The sequence below is a fragment of the Tachyglossus aculeatus genome, chromosome 4, assembly GCF_015852505.1.
Source record: "Tachyglossus aculeatus isolate mTacAcu1 chromosome 4, mTacAcu1.pri, whole genome shotgun sequence".
NCBI lineage: Eukaryota > Metazoa > Chordata > Mammalia > Monotremata > Tachyglossidae > Tachyglossus > Tachyglossus aculeatus.
The window spans coordinates 60524402-60538904 of record NC_052069.1 but is presented as its reverse complement, the minus strand read 5'-3'; the positions used below and the strand labels follow the sequence as shown (position 1 = coordinate 60538904).

The following is a 14503-nucleotide window of genomic DNA, read 5'->3' as shown; positions in this document are numbered from 1 at the left end:
ACTTAGTAGAAAAGAGCCCTACCACCCTTACTTGACACAGGCCTTTCCTAAGCCTCTTCTCTGGCTCCCTCTCCTTTCTACGTCATCCATGCACTTGGCTCTGTGAACCTTTAGGCATTTGATACTGGCCACACCCTTAACTAAGCAGGACCTAAGTCTTCTAGTCTTATGCTGTCAAGACAACGCCGACCCATAGCAAAGCCATGGACACATAATAATAATAATAATAATAGTAATAATGATGATGGCATTTATTAAGCACTTACTATGTGCAGTGCACTGTTCTAAGCCTTGGGGAGGTTACACGGTGATCAGGTTGTCCCACAGGGGGCTCACAGTCAATTCCCATTTTACAGATGAGGGAACTGAGGCGTAGAAAAGTTAAGTGACTTGCCCAAAGTCACACAGCTGACAATTGGCAGAGCTGGGATCTCTCCCAGAACAACCCACCTCTATCTGCAATCTCTCTGGTAGTGTATCTATAGTGTTTTCTTGGTAAAAATACGGAAATGGTTTACCATTGCCGCCTTCCACGCAGTAAACTTGTCTCTGCCCTCTATTCTCTCTCATGCCATTGCTGCCCAAAACAGTTGAGTTTTGACTTGTAGCAGATTGCCTTCTACCTGCTAGTCACTGTCCAAGCTAGGAATGGAATGGAAATGCCTCTGCTTGACTCTCCCTCCCATAGTCGAGACTGGTAGAGTACTGGAAACTCTCCAGGTGCGATCCTGACAGGGGAAGCACTTAAGTACATATTTAAATGATAAATTTCTATTAATGTCTGTCTCCCCTTCCAAACTGTGAGTTTGCTTTGGGCAGGGAATGTGTCTACCACCTTTTCTATGGTATTTGTTTAGCACTTACTTTGTACGAGGCACTGTATTATGTACTGAGGCAGATACAAATTAGTAAGGTTTGACATCAGGTTGGACACAATTCATATCCCACATAGGACTCACAATATTAATCCTCATATTACAGATGAGGTAAAAGGCACAGAGAAGTTAAGTGACTTCTTCTATCTCACCCAGCAGACAGGATTGGAACCCAGGTCCTTCTGACTCCGGGGCCCATGCTCTATCCAATAGGTCACACTGCTTTTCAATAAAATACAACTCTGTTCTATTGCACTCTCTCAAGCACTTAGTACAGTGCTCTGCACACAATAAGCACTTAATAAATATGATTGATGATGACTATTATGACAGGCTGAGTCTCAGGGCACAAAATTCCCTTTTTATAATGGTGTACCTATCAAGAATTAGATTGCAAGCTCCATCTGAGACAGACTGTGTCCAGTCTGATTATGTTGTGTCTATCCCAGTACTTAAGTATAGTGCTTGACACAAAGTAAGCACTTAACAAATACAATTATTATTATCATGTTTACTACCTTCCAAGAGTAGCTAGGAGAGCCTCTGGTATTCAGTACTACCATCTATATGCCTCGACCTGAGCTCCTAACATTTCTCTAGCAACATACTACTACTACTACCACTACTACTACTACTACTACTGCTACTACTACTACTACTACTAATAATAAAGGTGGCATTTATTGAGGACTTACAAAGTGTCAAGCACTGTTCTAAGTGCTAGGGTAGATACAAGGTAATCAAGTTTGACACTGACCCTTGTCTCATGTGAAGCACACAGTCTAAGAGGATAGGAATCCACATTTTAAGACAAGGAAAACTGAGCACAGAAAAGTTAAGAGACTTGCCCAAGTTCACATAGCAGGCAAATGGCAGAACTGGGATTAGAACCCAGGTCTTCTGATTCTCAGGCCCGTGTTTTTTCTGCTAGATTATGCTGCTTTCACATTATAGGTGTTGGTGGTGGCAGGGAAAGGAGGGTGCCAGAAAAACTGGCCCTCATCGAGACTGCTCCACCTACTCCTAGAATCATCTCTTTCCCCTTTCTCTTTTCCCCATCCTTCTCAGTGTCTTGGCCAGGATTTTTGTTGCAGTCCAATTCAGATGATGGCTGATACAATAATACCCAAAGACCCTTAACTCTAACGGTTGTGCCAGACTCTACTATGAAGAACAGAAGCAGCAACTCTACAATCAGCATTAATCATAGGGAACAGATGGTATAAACTGCAGTTAAGAGGAAAAAATACTAAATTCCAGAGAAAGTGGAGAGAATAATAAAGCATGAGATGAACCCCAGAAATGGCAATGCAACAACTTCTAAAGTCTTCAGAATTTCCATAAATGGATTGATTGACCCTTCTATGTTACACAGTACAAAACCTCCAGGAAACCTCTCTGCAGTCAGGCCCGAATTCTTGGCTAGGAGGGAAAGCAACAATAAGAATCCCAGCCATTTATATACCTGTTCTGGGCTTCATATCAATCTCCAGCTGGCCATCAATTGATTATATCCCACCTGGGCAGGATGTATGTGTGTGTGTCTGTTGTCTTCTAATATACTTTCCCAGACGTGTGGCAAATTGCACTGCACATTGGAGGTGCTCAGTAAGTACTATTGATAGATTTTGGGAAGAGGTCTGTGTGCAGTCCAGTCTAAAATCAATCAGTGGTATTACACGCTTATCAAGTGCAAAACAATTTGCCCTCCACCGTCACTATGTTTCTCACTGACTTCTAGATACCAAAATAAATGAAATTAAAAGACAAGGCCCACTGGAAGGGCCGTGAAGGCTCACTGGCCCATATCAATCCTAATCTAAATTGTCTAGAAAGTCAGGGATTCAGTGAAGGCCAATTCATTTATTCATTCGATCATATTTATTCAGCACTTACTGTGTGCAGAGCACTGTACTAAGTGCTTGGGAAGTGCAAGTCGGCAATATATAGAGACGGTCCCTACCCAACAACGGGCTCACAGTCTAGAAGAGGGAGACAGACATAAAAACAAAACATGTAGACAGGTGTCAAAATCAACACCAATGAGAAAGGGAATGCTGCTACTTCTTTATCATTCATCACTGAGTAAATTCCATAAGGGCAATGTCTTTTACTTCTGGTGGATGCTCGAGAGCAAGCAGTTCAGTACTTGGAATGTAGTAAGTAAGCATTCAATGAATCATAATATCAATAATAGTACTTGCTAAGTGTTTACTACATACCAAACTCTGTACTGAGCCCTAGTATAGATAAAAGGTAATCAGATTGGACACAGTCTTGTCCCACATGGGACTCAAAGTCAATGGGGGAGGAAGAACTGGTACCTTCTCCTCATTTTACAGATGAGGAAACAGGCACAGAGAATCAATCAATGGTATTTGAGTACTTACTCTGTACAGAGCACTGTACTAAGCATTTGGGAGACTTTGATACAATAGAGTTGGGAGACACTTCCTGTCCACAACAGGTTTACAGTCTAGAGCTGGAGACCAACATTAACATAAATAATACATAAACATATACATAGTGAACCCAGGTCACCTGACTCCCAAGCCCGTGCTCTTTCCACTAGATCCCACTGCGGTTCCACAAAGTCATTTTGATCTATGACCAATCTATTGGGGAAAGACCTTCCAGATGATCCAATAAGCAGCCACCTTATGTTGGCACCTCATCTACTGACTAGGTAGTTTAAACTACAAAGTCTCTGCCCTAACAACAGGTTGCCAGAAGGAGACTGAGCCATTCATGATCTCCGCTCCTGTTCCTCTTTCAGTGGCTTGGTAACTTACCCACCAGTGTCTCTGAAAAACAGAGGCAGCAGCTGTGGTAACACAACACTCCGGGAAGTCCCTTAGCATCCTCTCTGTCCTCCAGAGTAGTTGGTTCTGGGACTTGTAGTGGCAGACACCATATCTCGAGGAGCCAGGATACTACATATAGAGGCTGAGGAAATTGCCCAGAACCCTGTCCCCCATCTGCATTAGATTGAATCATACTCCTTATAGCCAACAATTTCTCCCCTCCACTTCAAACCTTACTGATGGCACATCTCCTTCAAGAGGCCTTCCCTGACTAAACCCTCCTTTCCTTTTCTCCCACTCCCTTCTACATCACCCTGACTTGCTCTCTTTATTCATCCCCCCAGCTCTATGACACTGATGTACATATCTGTAATTTCTTTCCCTTCTGCGATGCTCTTACTTGCTCCTTCAGTCATCCTCCCTCCCATCCCCACAGCTCATATGTATTCAAATCCCGGCTCCGCCAATTGTCAGCTGTGTGACTTTGGGCAACTCACTTAACTTCTCTGTGCCTCAGTTACCTCATCTGTAAAATGGGGATTGACTGTGAGCCCTCCTTGGGACAACCTGATCACTTTGTAGCCACCCCAGTGCTTAGAACAGTGCTTTGCCAATAGTAAGTGCTTAATAAATGCCATTATATATCTGTAAATATATTTATTTATATTAATGTCTGTCTCCCCTTCTAGACTGTGAGCTCGTTGTGGGCAGGAATGTGTCTGTTTGTTGTTATATTGTAGGCTTCCGGGTGCTTAGCACAGTGCCTTGCACACAGTAAGTGCTTAATAAATACAAGTGAATAAATGAATGAATGAATTATTGTCTGTCTCTTCCTCTAGACTGTAAGCTAATTGTGGGCAGGGAATGTGCCTGTTCATTGTTACATTATACTCTTTCAAGTGATTAGTACAGTGCTCTGCACACAGAAAGCGCTCAATAAATACAATTGACTGACTGGCAGATGTTCCAAACAAATCAAATGGAAGATGGTAGAAGCAGCATGGCCTAGTGGAAAGAGCATGGACCTGAGAGTTGGAGGACTAGAGTACTAATCCTGGATCCATCACTTGGCTTCTGTGTGCCCTTGGGCAATTCACCTCACTTCTCTGTGCCTCAGTTACCTCACCTGTAAAATGGGGATTAAGACTGTGAGCCCCATGTGGGACAGGGACTGTGTCCAACATGATTAGCTTGTTTCTACCTCAATGCTTAGAACAGCAAATAATCAGAGCTTAACAAAAACCATCATTTTATTAGATTCCATTTCCAGGAACCAATCAGCTGGGTGAAGAGCAATCAGATAGGGGCACCCAGGTACGCTCGTAATCCAGCCAAAAACCCCTGTCTGGACTATAGGATGGCCACTCCCACTTTTGTTCTGCCAGCCTAAAAACTTTTCCCAGAATCCTAAAACAATAGGCTCATTGGATTTTTGTCTTTGCAAAGCATCCATTTTTCCTGTAATGTGGTGGGGCTGGGGGTGGGGAGTGATCTTATAAAACCCCACAATAAGGAACGCTTTCACTGTAGTATTCTGCATTCTGTCCCTGCTCATCCTCAAACTGTTTCTTCAGAAACAGGTGGATGCTGTCAGACAAATATTTCCTAATTCTCTGGCAATAATCTAGCCTAAGCGGATAGTGAAAACCCACTTGATGGAAGAACCGGGTGCTTAGTACAGTGCTCTGCACATAGTAAGCGTTCAATAAATACGATTGATGATGGCAGTCTTCTCTCCTGTAAAGAATAGATGAGCCTCAGACCTGAAGTTTCAAGACCAGACCCACAGCCTGGGATTAACTATAAACCACCTGTCTAATGACATACCATGCAAAGAGTTCATTCAATTGTATTTTTTGAGTGCTTACTGTGTGCAGAGCACTTCACTAAGTGCTTGGGAAGTACAAGCCAGCAACATATAGAGACGGTCCCTACCCAAAAACGGGCTCACAGTCTAGAAGGGGGAAGTTGTCTTAGAAGAGTTGCCTTAGAAGCCACTGTACACTCTGGTGCCATGTGGCCAGCTATTTTTCAAGATTACTGCAGGGCACATGCAGCTGCCTTAGGTGGTTCCTTGGTGTGTCGAGGTGAACCTGGACACCTGCCATCTCAAGGTCAAAACGCTTTCTGTGGCTTCATGAGCCAGCAAGGTGGGACTCGGAAGCAAAGGCGGAGTGATGAAACTGAACCTGCTAGACATTCCTGCAACACCACCCCACAACCAAAGCCTCTAGATTACCCAAGTCAGGAAAACGGTAGTAGGTGTCCATTGTCCTCGTGCTGAACAAATAAGGTATGGAGGAGGAGGGTATGGAAAGAGATCAGAGAAGTGGAAGTCAGAGGCTGGAATGGCTCAGGAGGACAGGTAATAAATACCTACTGCCTCTGACCTTCTAGGTAGCAGACCAGGGCTTGCAGCGGCCATTCACATGTCACTCCTGCCCAGAGCGCGGGATGCCTGCTCTGTCTCTGAAACAACTGCACAAAAGTGAGGGACCATGAGACAGGTGAGGGTCAAACTGAGTGTTTGTGGGAGGGACCTAGGTGTTCTGCCATCTATGACTAATGCATAAGTGAACTCCTCCCAAGTGGGAAGTATTCATGGACGGGAGCTAGGTACTTCGCCATGTGTGAGTAACACATAGGCATATTCCCCCCCCCCCCCCCCCAAAATGGAAGCTCAATTCTCCTCATCCAAAATAATTATATTCCTCCCAAAAGGGAAGTTCAATTTGCCACGTGGAATAAATTTCATACGGCTCAGCCTTTGACTCTGGTCTCTCTCTCACCACGCCAATCCTCGAATCAATCTCTGACCAAGTTTTTGATCAGAAAACTAGCTCTCTTATGGTGGCAGAGCCCCAGCAGAGATTTCTGTATCTACAGTGCTGAGATTAGTCTCCCAGAACCATGCTGTTTCCACTAGACCAATAGCACGGTCGATTGGAAACATTACAAAGTGCTTGAGTAGGCAACTCATTGCATTGCTCAGTGCCTCCTTTTCCATATGTCAAGAAAAGAGAAACAAGCAGATGGTGGGATTTTAAACCATTTTATTACAAGAACCTGGCAGAAATGAAAGAAAAGGGGAAGTACGCACTCCATTTTCAACTGTATGCTTATTGAGGTCGATTTGCTATGCCCTATCAATCAACAGTATTTATTGATCACTTACTGTGTTTAGAGCACTGTACTAAGTGCTTTGGAAAGCATAATACATTAGAGTTGGAGGACATTATCCTCACTCACAAATAGTCTACAGTCGTTGACGGACATTAAGATAAATTACAGGTAGGAGAAATAGTAGATTATAAGGATATGTGGCAGGGAATGTTACTATCCAGCCTGTTATTACATAATAATAATAATAATTGTTATTATTATGGTATTTATTAAGCACGTACTATATGTCAGACACCATACTAGGTGCTGGGGTGAATTACAAGCAAATCAGGTTTGACACAGTCCCTGTCCCATGTGGGGCTCACAGTCTCAATCCCCATTTTACAAATGAGTTAACTGTGGAACAGAGAAGTGAAGGGATTTGCCCAAGGTCACCAGCAAAGTGGCAGAGCTGGGATTAGAATCCATGACCTGCTGACTCCCAAGCCTGTACTCTATCTACTACATCTCACCCAAACACTTAGTTCCAGTGCTTAGAATAGTGCTTTGCACATAGTAAGTGCTTAATTAATGCCATCATTATTATTATTCTTATTATTACAGTCCTCTGTATACAGTAAGCACTATACAGCAAATGCTGAAAAAATTTGATCGATATGTCCTAGGTGCATATTGTACTTCCCTGTCTGTAAAGTCACTGGAGTCTACCACACTGTCAATCACAGAGGAACCATGAGGAATACTTGTAGTTTGGAGGGTGATGATGCCTTGGGTTGCAACTCCTTCTGAGTAAAATTTCAAGTCAGTAATTAAATCAAAGAAACCCCAGTGAAGGTTTTCTTGGCTACTATGCTTCTAGACTTTATCAATGGCTGTTTTCATAAAGAGGGACCAAAAAATTCTTAACAAGACAATGCTTCAGACCATCAAGAGCAATTATAATAGTTGTGGTATTTGTTAAGTGTTCATTATGTACTAAAGTACAATACAATCAGATCAGACAGTCCTTGTCCCACATGCACAAAAACAACACTTGGCTGCCATCAGAATTTGCACAACATCAAAGCAAAGGTAGGGAGGCAGCATTCATGTTTTCTGCTACACATTACTTGCCTTTTCAGGATTTTAAAACTCTAAAAAGCTTCAATAGCCAAGGCGTCATTCCAGCCCTAGAGAAAGGGGAAACTTTAACTATATGTGGTGATTTAATGGCCGAGCAGGAAGTAGGAAATAAAAACCTTCAAAAGCATAAGAGGATAAAGAGTGAATGATGGTCAATATTCATTCAGAGATGATTTTCTTCCTTTTGCTCATTCTTTACTATTAGTACCTCAACCACGAGGTGGCTTGAGGAAATAGAGAAATATTTGCTGGTGACCCTTGCTAAAAGGCTTTGAGAAACTCAGCTGAGGGAGAAAATGAAGTCTTTGGGATTTCAGTGAAGGTCAGTTTCCATTCTCTCCTAGGATCCCATTTCTCAGATTAATCTTGTATTGGTTGTACTTTTGCTGAAGGGATAAGTAACTGAGAATGTGTGGATTGTGGGTGGTGTGAGGGAAACCATTCCTCCAGTAGGGAATCAATGTGCTAAAGCACGGCTCTAGTGCCTGAAAACATTTTCCAGGCCAACACTGCTGGAGGTGAGAAGTGATGGGGAAGCAGGGCAGGGATCTCCTCACTGACATTTCTACCAAGTCTCTCTTCCCTTCTTTTCTGACTCCCTTCCAGAGGAAATGTGGAATACATTCTGACACTTGCAGCTTCATTGGATTTTGGAGCTTTATATCCTCAGTCATGGAGGGGAGAGGCATTTTATTATGAGAAATGTGGTTGGTTTGGGAGAGAAACCTCAGGCAGCAGCTACTCAAGACTTATCCCCCTGAAATCCCTATTAATCTAAAACTTTGGGACGACGGAGAGTTCGCCAACATTTTTCCACCTAAAAGAGACAGCTAAAATGAGATGCAAATCAGTATTCTTACCTAATGAATAATGCAAATAAGCTTTCTACTTGCACAGAGGCAGTCTGCTGGAATCCTCACTGCCTCACCTCACATTTCTTGTGGATTTAAGCACCAGGTGTCACAAGAAATTAGAGAAAGGAATTGCCAAGTAATGACAAAGACTGCAAACCCTCAGTCAGTACAGACAGCAAGGCACATTAAGATGCATGGTACAGCCAGGGAGAAAGCTGACAACTCATTAAAATGAAAATGTTGCTATTTTTCCTTCACCTAGTTAATGGAGTTGTGTGACACTGTAATCTGCAATTATTTGTGTGGCTATTACTTAGAGGCAACCTGGACCACACTGTCAGATGGGTTCTGGAAAAGTTTATAAAACCCTCCTATCTTTTTCAGAGCAAAATCTCTGTCTATATTTTCTCTCTTTAGCGTGAGTTAACAACTTCAGTGGTACTTTCCACAGCAAAGGCAAATACACTCTAACACAATGTGCTGCCCATTAGTCACAGGCTTTGTGCAACTTTCTGTCTTCTCACTGAGTATTAAATTCCCAAAATAACTCCCGTAAACAAGTCTCAGGGCAGGCAGTACATAACAAACTGATGCTAACTATTGCCCCATTCATTAGTTATTTCCCTGAAATGAATCATTGATTGAGTATTCCAGCATATACTTCATTAATCTCGCCACTAAAGAGTTTATAATACAGACTATTTTATGTCATTTAGTCAAACTGCATCTGCCACATTTTTTCACTCTTTCAACATTTTGTTTTTTTCATCAGCTACCACACCTTAAAATTTACCAGTCTTGAATGGCATTTGGGGATGTGCTCATGCAGAAAAAGTCAGGAAATCTACACTTCTCACCAGAACACAGAGCAAGTAGCTAACGTGACTTTTAATCACATATTCTAGAGCGGCAATATTTCAAGTATGGATTCTTCTTTCTCTCTATCCAAACTGCCACCATGCAGACCCAGGCAGTTGTCATGTTCATATCCTGATTCAACTATTGTTTCATCAGCCTCCACTTTGACCTCCCTGCCTCTACACTTCATTCTGATGCCCAGATCATTTTTCTAGATCATATATACCTACCCCCACTTCTCAAAAATCTCCAATAGTTGCCCATTCCTTTCTGCATCCAGCAAAAACTCTTAACCTTTTTTTAAGGCACTTAGCTTTCTCCTCAATTACCTTTGCTCCTCTCCCACCACTCTCCAGTTGCACACTTAGCTCCTCTCACACCAACCAATTCATTGGCTTTCACACTATCCCTTCTCCCCCTTCCCTTTCCTTCCCTTCCTTTGAAGCCCACATTATTTGCCTCTACCACCCCCTCCAGATTCTTGTAGCCATCATCTACTGCTCCCCCGGCCCTACCTCCAACTTCTTTAACAATTTTGACCCCTTTCTCACCTTCCTTCTCTCTTTTTCCATGTCCACTCTGATCCTCGGAGACTTCAAAATCCACATGGATATCCCTGGTGACTCCTCTGCCACCTGCCTTCTATCTCTCCTTGATGCTGCCAACCTCCTGCTCCACCCCAACTCGCCCACTCACCAACCTGGTCACACCCTCGACCTCATCCTCTCCTACCGCTGCACTGTGTCCACCCTCACCAACTCTGAAATCCCTCTCGCTGATCATAACCTTCTCACCTGCCTCAATCAATCAATCAATCAATCGTATTTATTGAGCACTTACTATGTGCAGAGCACTGTACTAAGCGCTTGGGAAGTACAAATTGGCAACACATAGAGACAGTCCCTACCCAACAGTGGGCTCACAGTCTAAAAGGGGGAGACAGAGAACAGAACCAAACATACCAACAAAATAAAATTAATAGGATAGAAATGTACAAGTAAGATAAATAAATAAATAGAGTAATAAATATGTACAACCATATATACATATATACAGGTGCTGTGGGGAAGGGAAGGAGGTAAGATGCGGGGAGGGAGAGGGGGACGAGGGGGAGAGGAAGGAAGGGGCTCAGTCTGGGAAGGCCTCCTAGAGGAGGTGAGCTCTCAGCAGGGCCTTGAAGGGAGGAAGAGAGCTAGCTTGGCAGAGGGGCAGAGGGAGGGCATTCCGGGCCCGGGGGAGGACGTGGGCCGGGGGTCGACGGCGGGACGGGTGAGAACGAGGTACGGTGATGAGTTTAGCGGCAGAGGAGCGGAGGGTGCGGGCTGGGCTGGAGAAGGAGAGAAGAGAGGTGAGGTAGGAGGGGGCGAGGGGATGGACAGCCTTGAAGCCCAGGGTGAGGAGTTTCTGCCTGATGCGCAGATTGATTGGTAGCCACTGGAGATTTTTGAGGAGGGGAGTAATATGCCCAGAGCGTTTCTGGACAAAGATAATCCGGGCAGCGGCATGAAGTATGGATTGAAGTGGAGAGAGACACGAGGATGGGAGATCAGAAAGAAGGCTGGTGCAGTAGTCCAGACGGGATAGGATGAGAGCTTGAATGAGCAGGGTAGCAGTTTGGATGGAGAGGAAAGGGCGGATCTTGACAATGTTGTGGAGCTGAGACCGGCAGGTTTTGGTGACGGCTTGGATGTGAGGGGTGAATGAGAGAGCGGAGTCGAGGATGACACCAAGGTTGCGGGCTTGTGAGACGGGAAGGATGGTAGTGCCGTCAACAGAGATGGGAAAGTCAGGGAGAGGACGAGGTTTGGGAGGGAAGACAAGGAGCTCAGTCTTCGACATGTTGAGCTTTAGGTGGCGGGCAGACATCCAGATGGAGATGTCCTGAAGGCAGTGCCTCCTTACTCACGTTCCTTGCCCCTGTAAATCTATATTACTACCTCACAGAGACCTCTGCTCTCTCGACCCAATCCATCTTTCTGAACACCTCACACCCCATCTCGCCTCCCTTTCCTCTTTACCCAATCTTGATGATCAGATTACTGCTCTCAACACTACCCTCTCTACTCAGCTCAATTCACTCTCTCCCCTTTCCCTTCGCCACTCTTGTACCACTAACCCACAGCCCTGGATCACTGCTACTGTCTGCCCCCTTCACTCTTATGCTCGAGCTGCTGAACGCTGCTGGTGAAAGTCTAAACACCAAGCCAACCTCGTTCACTTCAAGCTTATCCTTTACTGCCTTAACTCTGCCGTCTCCTCTGCCAGAGAAAACTATTTCTCCTCTCTTATAGACACCCATGCCATCATCCCTGTCAGCTCTTCCGTACATTTAACTTCCTTCTCAGGCCCCCTGTTCCTCACCCTCCTCCCTCCCTCACCCCCAACAATCTGGCTTCCTACTTCATTAATAAAATTAACTCCATCAGGTCTGAGCTCCCCAAAGTCACTCCTCCCCCTTCTCCAACCCCCCAGCTCTCAACCCTCTCCGCTACTCTCCCATCCTTCCCAACAGTATCCTCAGATGAGATCTCCTCCCTCCTCTCAAGTGTTACTCTGGCCACTTGTGCTTCTGACCCCATTCCCTCTCATCTTATGAAATCTCTCTCCCCGTCCCTCCTCTGCTCCTTAACTTCCATCTTCAACTGCTCACTCTCCACTGGTTCCTTCCCCTCTGCCTTCAAACATGCCTACGTCTCCCCCATCCTAAAAAAAACCCTCTCTTGACCCCACCTCCCCTTCTAGTTGTCACCCTATATCCCTCCTACCATTCCTTTCCAAACTCCTTGAACGAGTCATCTACACCCGCCACCTCGAATTCCTCAATGCCAACTCTCTCCTCGACCCCCTCCAATCTGGCTTCCATCCCCTACATTCCACTGAAACTGCCCTCTCAAAGGTCACCAATGACCTCCTGCTTGTCAAATCCAATGGCTCCTACTCTATCGTAATTCTCCTCGACATCTCAGCTGCCTTTGACACTGTGGACCACCCCTTCTCCTCAACATGCTATCCAACCTTGGCTTCACAGACTGTCTTCTCCTGGTTCTCCTCTTATCTCTCCGGCCGTTCATTCGCAGTCTCCTTTGTGGGCTCCTCCTCCCCCTCCCATCCCCTTACTGTAGGGGTTCCTCAAGGGTCAGTTCTTGGTCTCCTTCTATTCTCTATCTACACTCACTCCCTTGGTGAACTCATTTGCTCCCACAGCTTCAACTATCATCTCTATGCTGATGACACACAAATCTACATCTCTGTCCCTGCTCTCTCTCCCTCCCTTCAGGCTCGTGTCTCCTCCTGCCTTCAAGACGTCTCCATTTGGATGTCTGCCCACCATCTAAAACTCAGTATGTCCAAGACTGAACTCCTTATCTTCCCTCCCAAACCTTGTCCTCTCCCTGACTTTCTCATCACTGTAGATGGCATTACCATCCTTCCCGTCTCACAAGCCCGCAACCTTGGTGTCATCCTCGACTCTGCTCTCTCTTTCAACCCTCACATCCAATCCCTCACCAAAACCTTCCGGTCTCACCTCTGCAACATCGCCAAGATCCGCCCTTTCCTCTCCATCCAAACTGCTACCCTGCTGGTTCAATCTCTCATCCTGTCCTGACTGGATTACTGCATCAGCCTCCTCTCTGATCTCCCATCCTCCTGTCTCTCCCCACTTAAAACTATACTTCATGCCGCTGCCTGGATCATCTCTGTGCAGAAATGCTCTGGGCATGTTACTCCCCTCCTCAAAAATCTCCAGTGGCTACCAGTCAACCTACGCATCAGGCAAAAACTCCTCACTCTCATCTTCAAGGCTCTCCATCACCTCACCCCCTCCTACCTCACCTCCCTTCTTTCCTTCTACAGCCCAGCCAGCACCCTCTGCTCCTCTGTCGCTAACCTCCTCACTGTGCCTCGTTCTCACATGTCCCGCCATCGACCCTGGGCCCACGTCCTTCCCATGGCCTGGAATGCCCTCCCTCCGCACATCCACCAAGCTAGCTCTCTTCCTCCCTTCAAAGCCCTAATGAGAGCTCACCTCCTCCAGGAGGCCTTCCCAGACTGAGCCCCCATTTTTCTTTCCTCCTCCCAATCCCCCCCACCCTACCTCCTTTCCCTCCCCACAGCACCTGTATATATGTTTGTACAGATTTATTACTCTATTTATTTTACTTGTACATATTTACTATTCTATTTATTTTATTTTGTTAATATGTTTTGTTTTGTTGTCTGTCTCCCCCTTCTAGACTGTGAGTCCATTGTTGGGTAGGGACTGTCTCTATATGTTGCCAACTTGTACTTCCCAAGCGCATGGTACAGTGCTCTGCACACAGTAAGTGCTCAATAAATACGATTGAATGAATGAATTGTGACTCATTCTCATCTCTCTCACCACCCAATTCTTGCTCACACCCTCCCTTCAGCCTAGAACTCCTCCCCCCTTCACATCTGGCAGACACCACTTTCCCCCATTTTCAAAGCCTTTTTGCAAACCACATCATCTCCAATCATTGGTATTCATTAAGCCCTCAGTGTGTGAAGAGCACTGTACTATTGTTTTGGGAGAGTACAGTCAAAAGAGTGGGTAGACACATTCTCTGTGCACAGGGAGCATACAGCCTAGAGGTAGAAAAGGACATTAAAATAAATTACGGATACATACACAGTGCTGTGGGATTGAGAGGGGAGGTGAATATCACCTACAAAGATGATGTATCTAAAGTAGGAATTAAAAGCCAAGAAAATCTATTTAGAATAGTGAATTGTCATCAGTGTCTACGTTTAAGAACATTCACTTCAGCATATAATAGCAGAGAAAGTTTTCAAATCACTTGTATCTGGATCAGCATTATGGCTTTTACAAATTGTTAACTTACCT

General features: G+C 44.9%; 1 protein-coding gene and 1 non-coding gene across 9 annotated transcripts in view; both read right to left on the bottom strand.

Moving 5' to 3' along the window:
• The window catches only part of NTNG1 (netrin G1), a 316974-nt gene that overhangs the window by 260155 nt on the left and 42316 nt on the right, over positions 1-14503 (bottom strand). The window lies entirely within an intron of this gene.
• On the bottom strand, positions 601-738 carry LOC119927410. The gene has a single exon (XR_005450416.1). It is a non-coding gene; the product is annotated as a small nucleolar RNA SNORA7 (small nucleolar RNA).